General features: G+C 40.6%; 1 protein-coding gene across 3 annotated transcripts in view; it reads left to right on the top strand.

The window, feature by feature from the left end:
* Window positions 1–739: 739 nt before the first annotated feature.
* The window catches only part of Fhit (fragile histidine triad diadenosine triphosphatase), a 1,433,463-nt gene continuing 1,419,072 nt past the window's right edge, over window positions 740–15,130 (top strand). For all 3 annotated transcript variants that reach the window (XM_071609242.1, XM_027951322.2, XM_071609246.1), the window contains exon 1: window positions 740–904. The gene's annotated coding sequence lies outside the window, so the exon portion shown is untranslated. The remainder of the gene's footprint in view (window positions 905–15,130) is intronic.

Raw genomic sequence — 15,130 nt, 5'->3', positions numbered from 1 at the left:
AACAAATTTCAATGTGCTTGGTAGTGACAAGTGCTAAGGAGAAAAAAATCGCACGAAAAAGGGGGGAAGGAAGAGAAGTAGGGAGACTGTGGTGCAACTTTGATGGGATGTCAGGGAGGGAAAAGTGTAGTCCTAAACTGGATCAACGTAAGGAAATTCTGGGCTTGTATTTTGATAGAAATATAAAGAGAGGAAGGCTTGAGGAATCAGGAAAGATAAAAGCAATTCCAGAAGCTGAGGTAGGAGGATCGCAAGTTCCAGGCCGGCCTAGGCAACTCAGGAAGACCCTGTCTCAAAAATATGAAGGGCTAGGGGTGAGCGCCCCTGGGATCAATTCCCAACACCGGGAAGAAAAACAAAGAAAGCAAAGAAAAGAAAGGATTCAGAGTGGGGAGTGGGGAAAGGCAGTGAAAGGCGATCCAGTCAGAAGGGAGTTGTGAGGGAGCAAGAAAACGCATTTTAGGAGGAAAGAGGGAAGCAAAAGCACAGGGCGGGCTTTCGTTTCACGTGAAAAAGGTCATGTTTATTATTTCATTTGGACAAGGCCAAGGATTGTGCGATTTGTGACAAAAAATCCCGTTCTGAGATTCTCACTCAACTGCTCTTTCGTGAAAAAATAATTAGGGTTCCTACCTACTGGCTTCCGATTGGCCCAGTGTAGGCGCGTGCTCTGCGCCTATTGGTCGCTGTACCTGTCTCCAGATGAGCGGCCATCTTGGGTCCCGCCCCTACCGTGAGGCCATTTGGGAATTGCAGTCCCAGCCCGGCTGTGTCCCTGTCAGAGAGTTTTTGCACTCAGACCCCCAAGTCCCTCTGGAGGCCATCCCAGTGGGCACACGCTCGGGTAGCGCTCCAGCCCCGCGCTCCTTCCCTCTTTCATTCCCAGCTGCCAAGACCTTGGAAGGTAGGGGCGTGGGGCGAGCCTGAGTGGAACAGTGTACCTGGGATGCGGTTCTGGATTTCCGTGTGCGTCGAGTCACGACCCCCCGCGGCCCAATGGGGCGGGGACTGGGCTAGCGCGAGCGCTAGGCTCTGTCCGCAGGACCCTCCCACCCGCTGAGACATCTCGGGTTTGGGACTCAGGCCCCTCAATTCTTCAGCACCCTCTGCCTTTTATAAGTGGGGAAACTGAGGTATGGGGTCGCTCCAGCCGACCTACTTTGCCACCTGTGCTGTAGTCGGTTCTGGCCTCTCTGTTGGATCCAGTGTTTGTCGGTGTCATAGATAAGTAGCAGGAATCCCTGCCCCTACAGTTCTGTGTTAAACACGTAATTCTAGGGTCCCCCAAAGAAGGTCTGAAGAGGTGCCCAGACAGGAGCAAAGCAGGGCATGTAGAAGTCAGTATTTGGGGGAGAAAAATGCTCATTTGATATTTAAAAGACCCCCCCCCCAAAAAAAAAGCATCTTGTTAGTTGTGTGAGAACTCATCAGTACTTATATTTTATGTTTGCGGTTTTGATTTTTAGATTAATATATAGGAATTTCAAAGGTATATCCATATTTGGGGTGCTGTGGAAGGGACTCCCGCAACTTAGTGACTAACTTGAGCTGTATTTGCAGCTTCCTCTGGTAGGTTCAGATTCTGCCTCTGCTGTGTCACCTTGGACCTGCCTCTCACAGTGCTAATGTGGGGGGGGGGGGGGCTTAGTGCTCAAGTGGCCCAAGGATGCTGTCTGAAGCCGAAATCTAAATTGAGGTCTTGTTGGTGAAAGTTTGCCATTTGCAAGCTAACTGGTATTATTATTCTGGATTTCTCAGAAATGTGCTGCGGGCCAGTGGAAAATACATCGCCCCTCACCCTTTTTTTTTTTTTTTTTTAAAGAAAGGCTCTGACCCCAGCTGGGCCAGGACTAGAATACAGAGAACGGTGGGAACTCTCACCTGTGGTTAAGCCAGGTGTGCCTAAAAGTTCCTCTTCCGCTCCATGTTATGACCTGAAGTGTGTGCAGCGAAGGCTTCTGGGAATTGGAGTCCTGCCTCTTGTGTCCAAACTATCTGGTACTTCACCTCCCTACGTGCCATTTTGGCGTGGCGAGGTGTCTCCTGGGAATTGGAGTCTTTTTCAGCCGCTCGGTGTAGCAGCCCTGTCGTTCAGAACTACAACTCCCAAGTGTTTCTGCATTCTTGGTTGCCGTGGTCTGAGTCCAGTCGGCTTGAGCCGGGACTAGAGAGAAATGTTTAGTAAAGATTTTGGTTCTTTGTTTTTCTTACTGTTGGTTATCTATACTTTTACGCGTATGAGATATAGGATTGTATAATGTGTTCCAAGTATTAGAGAATGTGCGTTTCTTTCAAAAACAGCGAACAATAATTTACAGAGCGTGTTCACATGATCTCTTTTTAATAACACTGCATCTCCCATTTGTATATGAGAAAATGCAGAAGATGGTTTGCCCGTGGTTACACAGCTAGTAATAAAAAGTAATATGTATTTTACTAAATATATATTACATTTATTATAACAGTCCTTTAAAAAGCTATATGAAAGAAAGAAAGAACTATTTTACAGATTAGAAAATAAAGTCAGGAAGGTTAAGCAACTCATTCAGAATGTTAACCCAGCCAGTGAATAGAAGTACTGGAATTGTAGCCACTTGTGCTTCACAATCTCTGCTTAGAAAAAGACCCCACCTTTCAGAGCTGAGAGAGAGCCCAACCTTTTTACCTCTTTAGTTAGTAAACATTAGTGCTTTTAAAACTTTTGAAATCATTTAAGTCTAAGGCAAAGATCTTGGAACAGTTCCTGGCATATAGTAAAGGTTCCACGAATGTTAGCTATATATAGCCTCATAATACCTTTATTTTAGAGATGGGGAAACTGGCCCAGGTGGTAATGCAGTTTGCCCAAGGTCACACGGTTGGTTTGTTTCAGAGACTAGACCACGCATCTTATTTCCAAGTCCAGGGTTATTTTCCTCTTGCCAGCAGTCAGCAAGCAGAAGCACCACATGTGCAGTTGTTTAGATAATTGTTTTCCCACTAATTTGCTCTTTCTATGCCACAGACTGGGCCAATTTTGTAAAGTCCCTTTTCTTAGTATTGGTAAGGTTGTAATAATTCATTAACTCAACAAATGTCTTTTGAGCATCTTTATATACTCATGTCTCTTGAGGTGTAAGGGCCACAGAGGTGAAAACTATTTACTGGGTTAGAGCTGAAAGGAACTTATAAATCATCTGTCTCTTTCATTTTATAAATTAGGGGAGTGATATACAGTCTTCTTCTCATGCTCTTGTGTCAAAAGCATCCTGTTTCAAAGGAGGCAGGTTTCTGGAGGCTTCACAGAATGGTGTGTGACCTTTCCAGGGTCATACTGTCTTCTACTTGATATCCTTGTCTGAGCCTCATTCTGTAAATATTTGGTGGACTGCTTTAGGACATGTTTATATATCCTTATCTTTAATTGTATGTACATGCAGCTTCAATATGTTCCATTTCTGTTTTGGGAATTAGCCTTGTATTGGCTGTCCATATTTTTCCATTTTGTTCTTTCAGATACTTGATAACACAATCTGATACTGTATTTGCATTCACAGATATTAAAATCTAACCCTCTGATATAAGGTATCAGAAATGTACAAGAGGTATTTGAATCATACAAAACTTTGATTTTAAAAGGTACATATGCCCTTCAATTATGTATTCACAGATAATAAGCTAGTAACTCTCACTTTTCCTTTATGAATGATGATTTCTGCATAATTAGATAATAACATAACAGTTGTGTAAATTATTGACTAAACATTCCTGAAAGATTCACTATGCAAGAATTCTCCCCATCAAGCCATGTCACCCAGCATTCTACTAAGTGACAATGATAACTCAGCTTCCAGCACACTGCCTGACCACTAGAAGATACTGAAAATGTATTTGTGGAATTGCATTCATAAGCACCCTTGAGCTCTCTTCCCACATCTTTTCCTTGAATTTCAGTTTTCTCTTTTAATGTAGAAATGCAGCTTTGAAATATAAGATGTAGGAGGTTACTTTCCTTTCAACGTCTACATTGCTGAAGAAAATCTCAGCCTTTGAGGTCCCCCTCCAAGGGTCTGTCTCTCTGGACATGTCCATGTCTCTCACTTCTTAGATGAAAAAGCTCTCTAAATAGCAAAACATAACAGAAAAGCACTAGGGGTTGGTCATGTGGAGGCTTGTGATTTTAGATCTTAGCTTTCTCTTAGACTTATTTTAGGCTTGGTTTCCTCTCTGTGAAATGGGGATAATAACCATTCACGCCTCATGGAATGGTGGTAAAGAAGAAAGTATTTGAACTTTGAGCATATTGTTGGATTCTCAATAGATTTCAGTAAATAGATAAATAATAGCTCTTGTTTTTCATTATTAATGTCATTTTGTATATGAAAATTTGTATTTACTCGAGATTAAAATTTAAGCCAGATATCTATTTTATAGAATAATTTGCCATTTGTTTTCTTAGTAGCAAGTTTAGTCATAACATTTAATATATGAAGTTTGTCACAACTCTTGCTAACCCATCTTGTTAGCATAGTGATGTTTTCCTTTGTGGGCAGGGTGATTGTGAAGTTTTCGGCTAGGTTCTGTCTGTTGAGAGGTCCCTGATGTTGAAAGATTTTGAATCTTGGGTTGAAAAGAAGCCTACTTCTGTTAGTGAGATATTCTCTCTACCTCTAGGAAGGACTTGGGCCCATCCCAGGATCCTCAGGATGAAAGGAAACAGTTGTCACCCTGCTGGTGAATAATTTAGGGGATATACTCATATGGACACGGTAGTGCTTCTTTCTGAAGCTGACAACTTCAGTAGCTATGAGGTTGTAGATAGGAGGTGAGTTTCTGTAAAGGGGTGTGTTAGATGGCTTTTCATTGCTGTGACCAAAATACCTGACATAAACAAATAAAAGAATGAAAGATTTATTTTGGTTCCTGGTTTCAGAGATCCCAGTGAATGGTTGGCTGATTCTGTTACTTTGGGCCTGAGGTAAGGCAGAACATCATGGTGGAAGGGTGTGGCAGAGGAAAGCTGCTTAGCTCATGATAGCTAGGAATGAGAGAGAGAGAGAGAGAGAGAGAGAGAGAGAGAGAGAAAACAAGGGGCCAGCAACAAGATATAGTCCCTAACGGTACATTCCCAGTAACCTACTTCCTCCAACTATGCCCCACCTGCCTATAGTTTCCATTACCTTCCAGTAGTCCATTCAGCTATCAATGGCTTAATCCACTCATGAGGTCAGTGCCCTTGTGATCCAATTACTTCCTCAAGCACCACTTCTTGGAATTGCTGCAGTGGGGATCAAGCTTTCAACCCACGAGCTTTTGGGGGACATGCCAGATCCAAATCACAGCAAAAGGTGATGGAAAGGACAAGGGAGGGAGGAGGAACAACAATGAGGATCATGGCAGAAACAAAGAGCAGATGGGCAAAGGAAACAGCAGAGGCCCTCGGCATCCTAAATGTGCTTGTATCCAGCACATTCTTCTTGCTTCTGGCTCTGCCAGATACCACCGTATGTGCTGGTGATAGAGCAATGAATATAGCTAACAGGGAAGTGATAATGGTGGTGAGTGCTGGTATGTTCTAGCAGTGGAAGAAGTAAGGAAAGAAAGGAGATGTTGGGATTTGATGAGCAGAAAGAGGTTTGGGTGCTTGTGGTATAAAAATCAATGGCTGGAGGAAGTGGTGAGATGAGGCTGCAGAGGCAAGCATGGGTGATAATATGCACAATTGGTTACTTGTATTTTGTGTGTGTGTGGGGGGGAGGTACTGGGGATAAAACCCGAGGGCACTCTGCCATTGAGCTATATCCCCAGCACTTTTTATTTTATTTTTTATTTTAAGACAGGATCTCCCTACCTTGCCCAGATTGGTCTTAAACTGTGGTCCTCCTTACTTAGCCTCCAGAGTTACTGGAATTATAATCACGTGCCACCATGCCCAAGCTAGTTATTTACATCTTAAAAGAATTTTGGATTTTGTTCCAAGTACATTTAGGAAATCATTTATCAGTCTTAAGTGGGGAAATGAAATGTTTGGATTTTTTTTTGGAAGATAGATGAGGTATGGATAGTAAATTTGTGAAAGTTAATGGTTGATGTGGAAATACCTGGTAGGACAGTACTTGAACATTAAAGTGCATATGAATCTCTTGCTGCTTTTAAAATGTAGATTCTAATTCAAAAGATCTGAAATGGAACAAAGAGTTAGTATTTCTATTTCTAATAGGATAATGCTGCTAGTTCATGTACTTTATTTTGAGTAGCAAGTATTTAGGAGATGCTTGAGTTGCCCAGGTGAGAGATAATAGTGGTTAAGAGAATGGATTCTTGGCCTTATGAGTTATTATCTGTGTGACTCTGGGGAAAGTGTCCTAATCTTGCCTCAATTTTCTCATATATGAAATGGAAGTAATAATTCTAACTGCTGAGGAGTATTTTAAGTTTTCAATGAGGTAACCCTCACTGGAAAGTACTTAACACAGTAGCTGGCATTCAATAAATGGTAGCTTTTGATTTTACTGTTATTATTGTTAATAAAATCACAACTTTATGCATATGCTTTATATTTCTTTATCATATTTTGAATGTTGAGTGTAATATATTAATACTTTAAATTCTACTATTTTTGTTTACCTCCCATATATCATTTCTGGAACTTTTTTTCTTCCTTTGTAAATGCTTGGGTATTACGGATACAAGGGAGGAGAACTATTTTTTTTCTCACTCATCCTAGACTTATGACAAAAGACAGATTAGTATGAGAAAAGAATATAAATTTGTTTCATAAAATTTTTGTGAAACATGGAGTCTTCATGAGGAAATGAAGACCTGAATAAATTGGTAAACCTGTGTATTTTTCATGCTCACTTTGATAAAAATGAGATAATTATGAAGAAGTCTGATTAGATTTTTAAAGTCTGATCTAATGTTAGTAAACTGGAGGAAATATAACATGGGCTCTTTGTTTGGATTCTTTGCTTGTTTAGATCCCTTGTTTCCAGAGATCAAGATATTCTCTTTCTTTCGGTGTAGGGAGGACACTTCTTATGAGAGGTCTCATGCCCTGTTTCATGGGAAGGTCAGAAAATCCTTCCAGGGTTTTATGACCTGCTTCCAGGAAAGGGAGGGAGGAAGAACCTTCTTGCTTCTGTAACTTTTTCAAATTCCTTTGCTTTAAATATTTTGGGGTATAATGTAATGAACCCTGTCATGGGAAAATAGATGTACGTCACACCGTGCAGTTGAGTCTCTCTAAATTCAAGGAAGAATCTATGATCCTTAAAGTAACATGTTATATCTGATTATTAAGGTAGGAGTTTAAGTTATCTTCCCTTCTTATGGAAATTCATTTTTTATGTAATATTAATCTATTTGGATTGCTTACCAACCAGTGGTTCTCAGTGCTGGCTACAATTAGATCACCTGGGGCTAGTCTTATCCAAATAGATCAAATTAGAGGGGGTGAGGGGAGGTAGGTGCTGGTATTTTCCTTTTTAAGTCTCTCAGGTGATTTCAAAGTACATTTAGAACTGAGAGTCACCAATGCTAACAACAGAATATTGTGAAATGAATCAGGTATAAATAGGTAAAGGCCTCAGAGGGAAATGAAATATCTAGAAAGTGGCAATTTGAAGGCTTTGGGAGTGAAAGAGGTGAAATGGCCCCTCACAGAGCTCTTGTGCAATTTGATGAACTAACAACAGGTTGTGCCCTGAGTTATGTTTGAGGGTGGGGAAGTTCTTGTATCTCTGGCTTTGCTTACCTGTATCAGGATTTTCCTTATATCAACTTTCAGTTTGTTTCTCTCTTTCTTGTATTTAGTTTGTTTCATTCTTCATAGCTGGAGGGGAAAGGATAAACCCATTAAAGCTATGTTCAAAAGAAACTTTCATGGCCCATGACAGTATTATGGAAAAGGTTTAAAGGATTGTTCCGGTAAAATGCAACCCACTTTTACTAATACTATTCTTACATTCTAAGGCAATAGCTTGAAATGAACTACTTAAGCTGCCTATTATAAAGTTTGGTTTCTTTCTTTTTAAAAAATAGTTATCCCACTCTCCATTTCAGGGCAGAATAATAATGAGGCTAATTTGATTAAACACCTTTAATTTTCTGGATTATTCATAATATATTGGAGACTGTAGGGGAGGAAAAATATCTTTTCTGTATCCTCCTAGGTTCTGCTCCCGGGCTCTGGAGACGAAACTGACAAAAGCCAGATTAAGAGGAGAAACTGTTTGTTATGTATTTACATGGAGGCCTTCATAGGAAAGAAGACTCCAAACCCATGGGCAGACCTTGGAGCTTCTGTGCCCTGTGGAGAGAAACTAGACAAAGAAAAAAGTGGTGTGGCATAGCTGGGAGAAGATGGCTAGGAACAAAAGGTTGTTTCTAGTAAGGTTCCCTATGTAGATAAGACTCCTTTCTGGTCTCTGGGAGGGAGCCAGGACCACCTTTACAAATATGTCTCCTTTGCTGAGGGAAATTTATGCCCTGTTTTTAGCTAGATGGGGGAGGGCAGAGTTGTTTTATTTATTTATTTTTCCCTGTGTCTGGCTCAAAACAACCCTGATGCTAAAGTGGCATATTTTGGGAGTGGCAGATTCTGATCCCGTTTAGTTCCTCTTTCTTTTAAGATTTTTTTCCTTCACAGAAAATGAGTGCACTTATATTTGTTTGAGTATTTGTATGTAAAACCTAATGTCAAAGGTCCAGGAGCTTTCTTAGCCTGAATTTATATTACCCCACACCATAATCTCATTTTCTAAGCCTCTCTACTTACCACAAGGTTATTTCACAATGTGGTAGATTTATTTTTCTAGTTGTTGACTCCACAGAGAGCAAAAGAGAGTGGGGAAAAGAATGTTGTTGCTAAAGGGTTTAATACAGTTAAAAATTACATATATTAGGGGCATTTTGTAGGTATGCCAGTGTTTTCTTGTAATGAATAAGTATGGGTGGAAGAGAAAATTGACAAGGTGTTCAAGTTCACAAAAGGTTCATTGACAGTTTTCTGGAAATTAAAGACTCAGTCTTCTTATGTGTTTATTAGCATCCTTGTTATGGATTTTCCTCTTTCTATTAACAATCAGAATTCTATTAAAATTCAGTATATTTTCCAGTTTCTCACACTTACAGTTACCGGAGTTAAAAACCATCATAGATAATGTTGAAGTATCAGTACTCCCTCATGAGGCTTAATGCATGCATATTTCAGTTGAAGGGAGACTACAGTCTATAGTTACTTAATCAGTGAAGTTTGTGGTGTGTGGGAACAACAAAATTTTCATTTTCTAAACATCTTGAAGTCTTCTGGTATGTTCAGTTTTAAAAACAAAAACAAAACCCTCTGCTACTTTCTTCACACTGCATTACCTAAAGGACACTTATCTGCTTGCGTGAGCCAGGGGATGTTCAACCAGTGCCAGGCAGTTTATGTATGGAGTCAGAGCCTGAGGACAGATGGAGGGAGGGGTGGGAACCTGCTAGAATAAGGTTGTTTTTAACCCTGAAGCACTGATAACTCCTGTTAACCTCTCCCAGGAATGAGCCTGGTGAGAGAAAAGGTAGTAATCCAGGAGAGAACAGGGACCAGAGAGAGGATAAATGCAGAGGGTATGGAAGAGGAACATAGCAACAAAAAGGTGGCTGGTGGAAGAGGAGGGAAAGTTTGTGTTTTTACAATCATCTGTGTAATTAAAATTAAGTCTCTGTCACTATATCATATGAAAGCGGTAGGTCTTATTTTTACTGACTTTTGTATACCAATTTGGAACTCCCTTGAGGTACAGACTATAAGTTATTCAAAAATTATAGGTGGATATTTTAGAGAAACAGGTGGTCACACTCCAGTGTAGTTGAAATTGAGGTACTAAGGCTTGCACAAACTCCCCAAGCGCCCGATTTGATCTAAATGGGACCCATTCTGGGTGATTTCACCTTTTAGCCATGGCCACAAATAACTGGTTAGAAAGATATCCATACAGGTCAAATTTATGTAAAGAATTGGGCACTATAATTGGGGTAAATAAATTTCTTTTAGGAGGCAAAGGAGCCTCATTCTAATCTTTTTTAAAAATATTTTTTAGTTGTTGATGGACCTTTATTTTCTGTATTTGTATGTGGTGCTTAGAATCACACCCAGTGCCTCATGCATGCTAGGCAAGTGCACTACCACTGAGGCACAACCCCAGCCCCTCATTTTATTCTTAATATGAGATATAGCAGATATAATATATTATTTTAAGTTACCAGGGTTCTTTTCTCACCAAATTTAGACAGACTCAATTTTATGGGCTGAAATACACCCATAATATCCCAATATTTAAAAAGGGTTGAAGGACTTCCTCATGTCATATGCCAACCTCTTGGAATTATTTCTGCACCCAGTGGGAGGGGATTCTGTGACTGGCCAGTCTTGGGGAATATGCCCACCCCTGGAGAGGAGAGGTTCATCTAAAGGAAATAGGCAGGGATGCCTCATTGCTCAGCAACAAAGGTACCATTCACATGTACTTTGATGTACATGGAATTGCATATCTGGCATGGATATACAGAGAGACGCCTGTTTTAATCAGCTTTGCATTGCTGTGAGCAATCTACCTTTCAAGGACAATTTGGAGGAGCAAAAGTATTTGGCTCCTAGTTTCAGGGGTTCAATCCATGGTCAGCTGGCTCCATTAGCTCTGGGACCAAGATGAGGCAGAGAATAGCAGCCCAGGAAACAACCACTAGGAGAGAGAGAGAGAGAGAGAGAGAGAGAGAGAGAGAGAGAGCGAGCGAGCGAGAGCGCGAGCGCGCGCGAGAGAGAGCGCGCGCGCAGGGAGGGAGGGAGGGAGATGTGTTTATGGGAGGTGGCAGGGACAAAATATAAACCCCAAAGGCATGCTCCCAGTGACCTACTTCCTCCAGCCACACCCTACTTGCCTGTAGTTACCACCCAGTGAATCCATTCAAGTGTATTAATCCACCAATCAGATTATAGTTCTCATAATTGAACATTTCATCGGAATTCTTGCATTATCTCATACATGAGCTTTTGAGGAACACCTCATACCCAAACCATAGTGATACCCTATTCAAATGGAGGTATTGATACTTTCAGAAGAGGGGGAAATGATACTCAGGGTATAAAAACAGCAGGTGAGTACTGCAGTTTGAAATCCCGGTTGTTAGGTTCTGCTGGCTTAGTGGGTAGAAACAAGGTCAGGGAGCTTCAGTAGCCAGTGGCCACAGATAAATCTGCAGCTGAGGCCCACTCTTGGCTCCTTGGAGCAGGGGATAAAGCTTCCTGTAATCTAAGACTTCCTCTGGGCTCTTGAACTTCCACAAGGCAACAGTCCAAGGTTTTACTGGCCTAGAGGAATTAGCTGTGTTTGGCTTCCTGGTGCAGATAGAACAGCTGGGTCCAACTCCTGTGGGTGAAGGACTGGCTAGAACTATATGCAAGGGTCCTGATGAGACCAGAAGCTTCTGCATTTCCAACAAACTCGTAGGTGTTGCATGAGCTGCTAGTTCATGGTCCCCCCTTGGAATAACAGTGTTCTAGATCTTTATGTCTTCTGTTTTAAAGTAATGAGTAGAGTTGTTTAGAGTTTCCAAATTCTGTCTGCCTATCTATCACTGTATTATAGGGTGAGGATTATTATTTTCAGAGTTTTATTTTTCTCTGAAAAATGTATTTAATACCCAATTTATGGGTAGGTCTGAATTAGATGGGATAATCTGTCAGCATAGTGCCTTTCAAGTAAATACTTGGTAAATGTTAGCTATTTTAATCAGCTATTATGTTTTACATTTTTATTATTGTTGAGCTCAGAGGTTCATATCCATTAAATCCAAAACATGTGCTTTTCTAATTACCAGATGCATGTGCTTGGACAAATTTCTTGGCTAAGCCTCAGTTTCCTCAGCTTTAAAGTAGGGATTTATAATAGTAATGGCCTATGAATGTGAGGGTTGAATAATATTGGATATATGAAGGCCTTGGCTCATATTAGCTAGTCTCATTACTATGAATACTAAGCAGTGGATTTGAGGGGTCTACACAAGTAGCTTCTACTAATAGGGTTTGGCTATGTTTCTGTGAGTTCTTGGCAGTAGACTGTCAGTGTGGTAGGAGCAGTATATGGTCCCCATTAGGTGTATTGGTAGGTAAGGGGAAGGGATCTTGGTTACATCAAGTAGGCAGATGGAGTGTGGTATAATACTTTGGTGACAGGCCCAGGCACAAATCTGATTTGATACTGAAGGTTGCTCTAACCTTGAAACCCAAGGGCCTCAATGCTCTTCTGATTGTGGCTGAACCCAGGCTCTGCTGTGGTCTCAATGTGACTCAGTACATGCCTTGGCAACCTGACCTGCCTGGTACCCCAATTTCTATCCTAAATCCCCAGCTATATTCTTGCCAGTCTCTTTGGGTATGAGTCATTCTGTTATTTATCGTTTATTTTCTCAGCAATCATGTACTGAGGCCTCCTGTAGGTCAGACACTGGGCTAAGTGTGGGTATTTATCAATAAACAAGGCAGGCACAGTGCCTGCCCTTATGGGGTATAATGGAAGAGATGGGAAACACGCAAGCAGACACTTGTTATTATAGAATGCCAAGTTCAAGAAGGATGATTGTGAAGTAGTATGATAGTGAAAGGGGTGGGTAACCTATTTAGACAAAATGGTCAGTGATTTGAGCAGAGACCTAATAAAAGGATAAGAGAGGGTGCTGATATTTAAGCATAGGCCTGAGTAATGGATGAGAAGGAGCCAGCCATGTGAAGAGCTGGTACATGGGAAGGAGCTTGCCTACTCAAAGGGATGAAAAAAGATCTCTGTGGCTGGACTGTAGGGATTAAAGTGGGGACTGGCACCAATGAGATTGGCCATATAGGCAATGCCCAAGTTACTTAGGGCCTTGGAGTCAAGGTATGGAGTTGGGGTTTAATTATCTAGGTAATGGTCCTATTCCTGAATTTTGGTACTGTGGTTGGAGGCTTGTTCTTTGATGTCCAGACCTTCTTTCCTGGCTTACTTCTTTACTGAGAATCTGCTCTTAGACTTCTTTGTCATTCCATATTGCCGGAACATCAGTTACAGTCTTGGATGATTCCTCTCTAAGGTAGTATTTTCATAGGCTGCTTCAGAGGCCTGTTAACCTGCTCATCAGACACCAGGTTCCATGTATCTAACAGTTCCTTCTTATTTCCTTTATCTGGCTTCTGTTCAGTGTTTGTTATATCTGCTCTGGATGTGCTGTCAAGTGCATATCCTTCCTGATCTGACTTCTCAGCCTTGTGGCACTGATAATCAAGAGCAAAGCCCTTGCTGGAGGGTATAGATGGACAGAATGAAAAGGACTGAGGAAGAACAGTTTGGGATCTATTGATTAGTGGAAAGAAGAGGTAATATACAATTTTACATGTTAGAATTATGACATTTTATATGTTAGGCATGTGGGGTATAGAGGCAAGTGAATCTATACAAGTCCTAGACTTCAACCTTTCTTAAGATTTCTCTGAGCTTGCTTAGCCTCCCATTTCCTCCTCATTGGGTTTATTACCTTGTTTATTATATTAATATTGTCTTTCTTCCCTCTCTAGAAAGTTAGCTCCAGGAGGACAGGGACATTGCTGGTCTTTTTCATGGCTCTGTGTCTGTACATAGAAAAACGCATGGCCTCTGATAGAACAAATTTTATCTCATTGTTGCCATCAAGATCTGAAAGTTGATCTCCTGGTTTTATCCTGAAGGCGGATACTCTATGCAGATTGGCTATTTGTACTGTGCAAATAATAGGAATTTTCAAAAGCTGGAGAGTCAAGGAGAGACTCTTAAGGGGAAGGCATAACGGGGAGCTTATTATCTGGCTCTGAGGACTGACTGCTGGCTTTGCTTTTCATTTACTGTGTTATCTTGAGTGAAGTGTTCAACTTCTGTGTACCTCACTTTCTGGAAAATGGAGATGACAATACTACCAAGCTCTTAGAGTTATTGTAAAGATAAGTAAAATCATTGATGTAAATAATGCCCCACATAGTGCCTGGCACATAGTGAGCCCTCAACAAATATTATCTGAAATTGGTGTTGTTAAATCTGCCTATCTCTTATTGCAGGCTAATTCTTATATGTATATGCTAGTTTTCACTTTGAAAATCAAAACTAGCCTTTTATCTGTACAATGTTACATGGTGAAGTCTCATATTCACTTTGGTCATCAAATAAACATAGAGAATGTCAGTTTTGAGTATGTAAAATATATTAAAATGTTGATGAACAACAACCCAGAATTCAGCAAAAAAAAAAAAAAAAAAAAAAAAAGTGCTGGTTGATGTAAAAGACTGGAATATAAATCAGAAAACAAATACATCCACATTACTGTAATATTTAAATGCCTTCTCATAAACACTTAAGATTCTCATTAGTCCAACATCAGAAAAATGATAAATATTAATATTTGTCATCAAAGAGAAAGCTTAGAAATCAAAGCAGAGTAAATAACTGTTGTATTTCAAGGATTACATAATGTTAGGTACATTTTAAATTCAGTTTCCCCAAAGCTGTATTAAAAAAAATCTGTATGAGACAGTTTATTTTTATCCAATATATAAACTAAGAAAAATATGCATTAAATAAAAAAAAATTCAGGTGATTTGCTGATTCAGATCATGTTTTCAAAGACTTGGGTTTTGTTGTGTTTTATCTCAACAAAAGAGACACACATGTATCCGAGCAAGCCCTCCTTGTCCCTTGATCTTGAATTCTATTTCAGGAGAATCGCAATGGAAACGGACCACTGGCAGATCATGAAAGCACATGGGTGCTTCCTGTCGTCCTTGGGGGCTCTCTCCCCAGGCTTCTCAGCTCTTCTCAGTTCATGGTGCTGCAGCTCTGAATGTTCCAGAAAGCACATGCTAGAGTCTCCAGGGTCAGGAGGGAGTGCAGGGAGAGAGGACAGGTGGCTGCCATCATTCTGATGTGGATGGGCTCTCTGTTTCTGTTTTCACAGGATGTGAAATAACCAGCTCAATATGAGAAGGACTCACTGTGTTGCCAAAAGAGCATAGTACTGACAATCAGGAGACCTAGAGTTTATTTCTGGCTCTCCCAATGCCTTGCACAAATCTCTTCCTCTTGCTGGTCCTCCCTTTCTACATCTATGA

Source organism: Marmota flaviventris, chromosome 1, assembly GCF_047511675.1.
Source record: "Marmota flaviventris isolate mMarFla1 chromosome 1, mMarFla1.hap1, whole genome shotgun sequence".
Classification (NCBI taxonomy): domain Eukaryota; kingdom Metazoa; phylum Chordata; class Mammalia; order Rodentia; family Sciuridae; genus Marmota; species Marmota flaviventris.
Note: the sequence above shows the minus strand (reverse complement) of the source record. Positions and strands in the feature narration are given on the sequence as shown.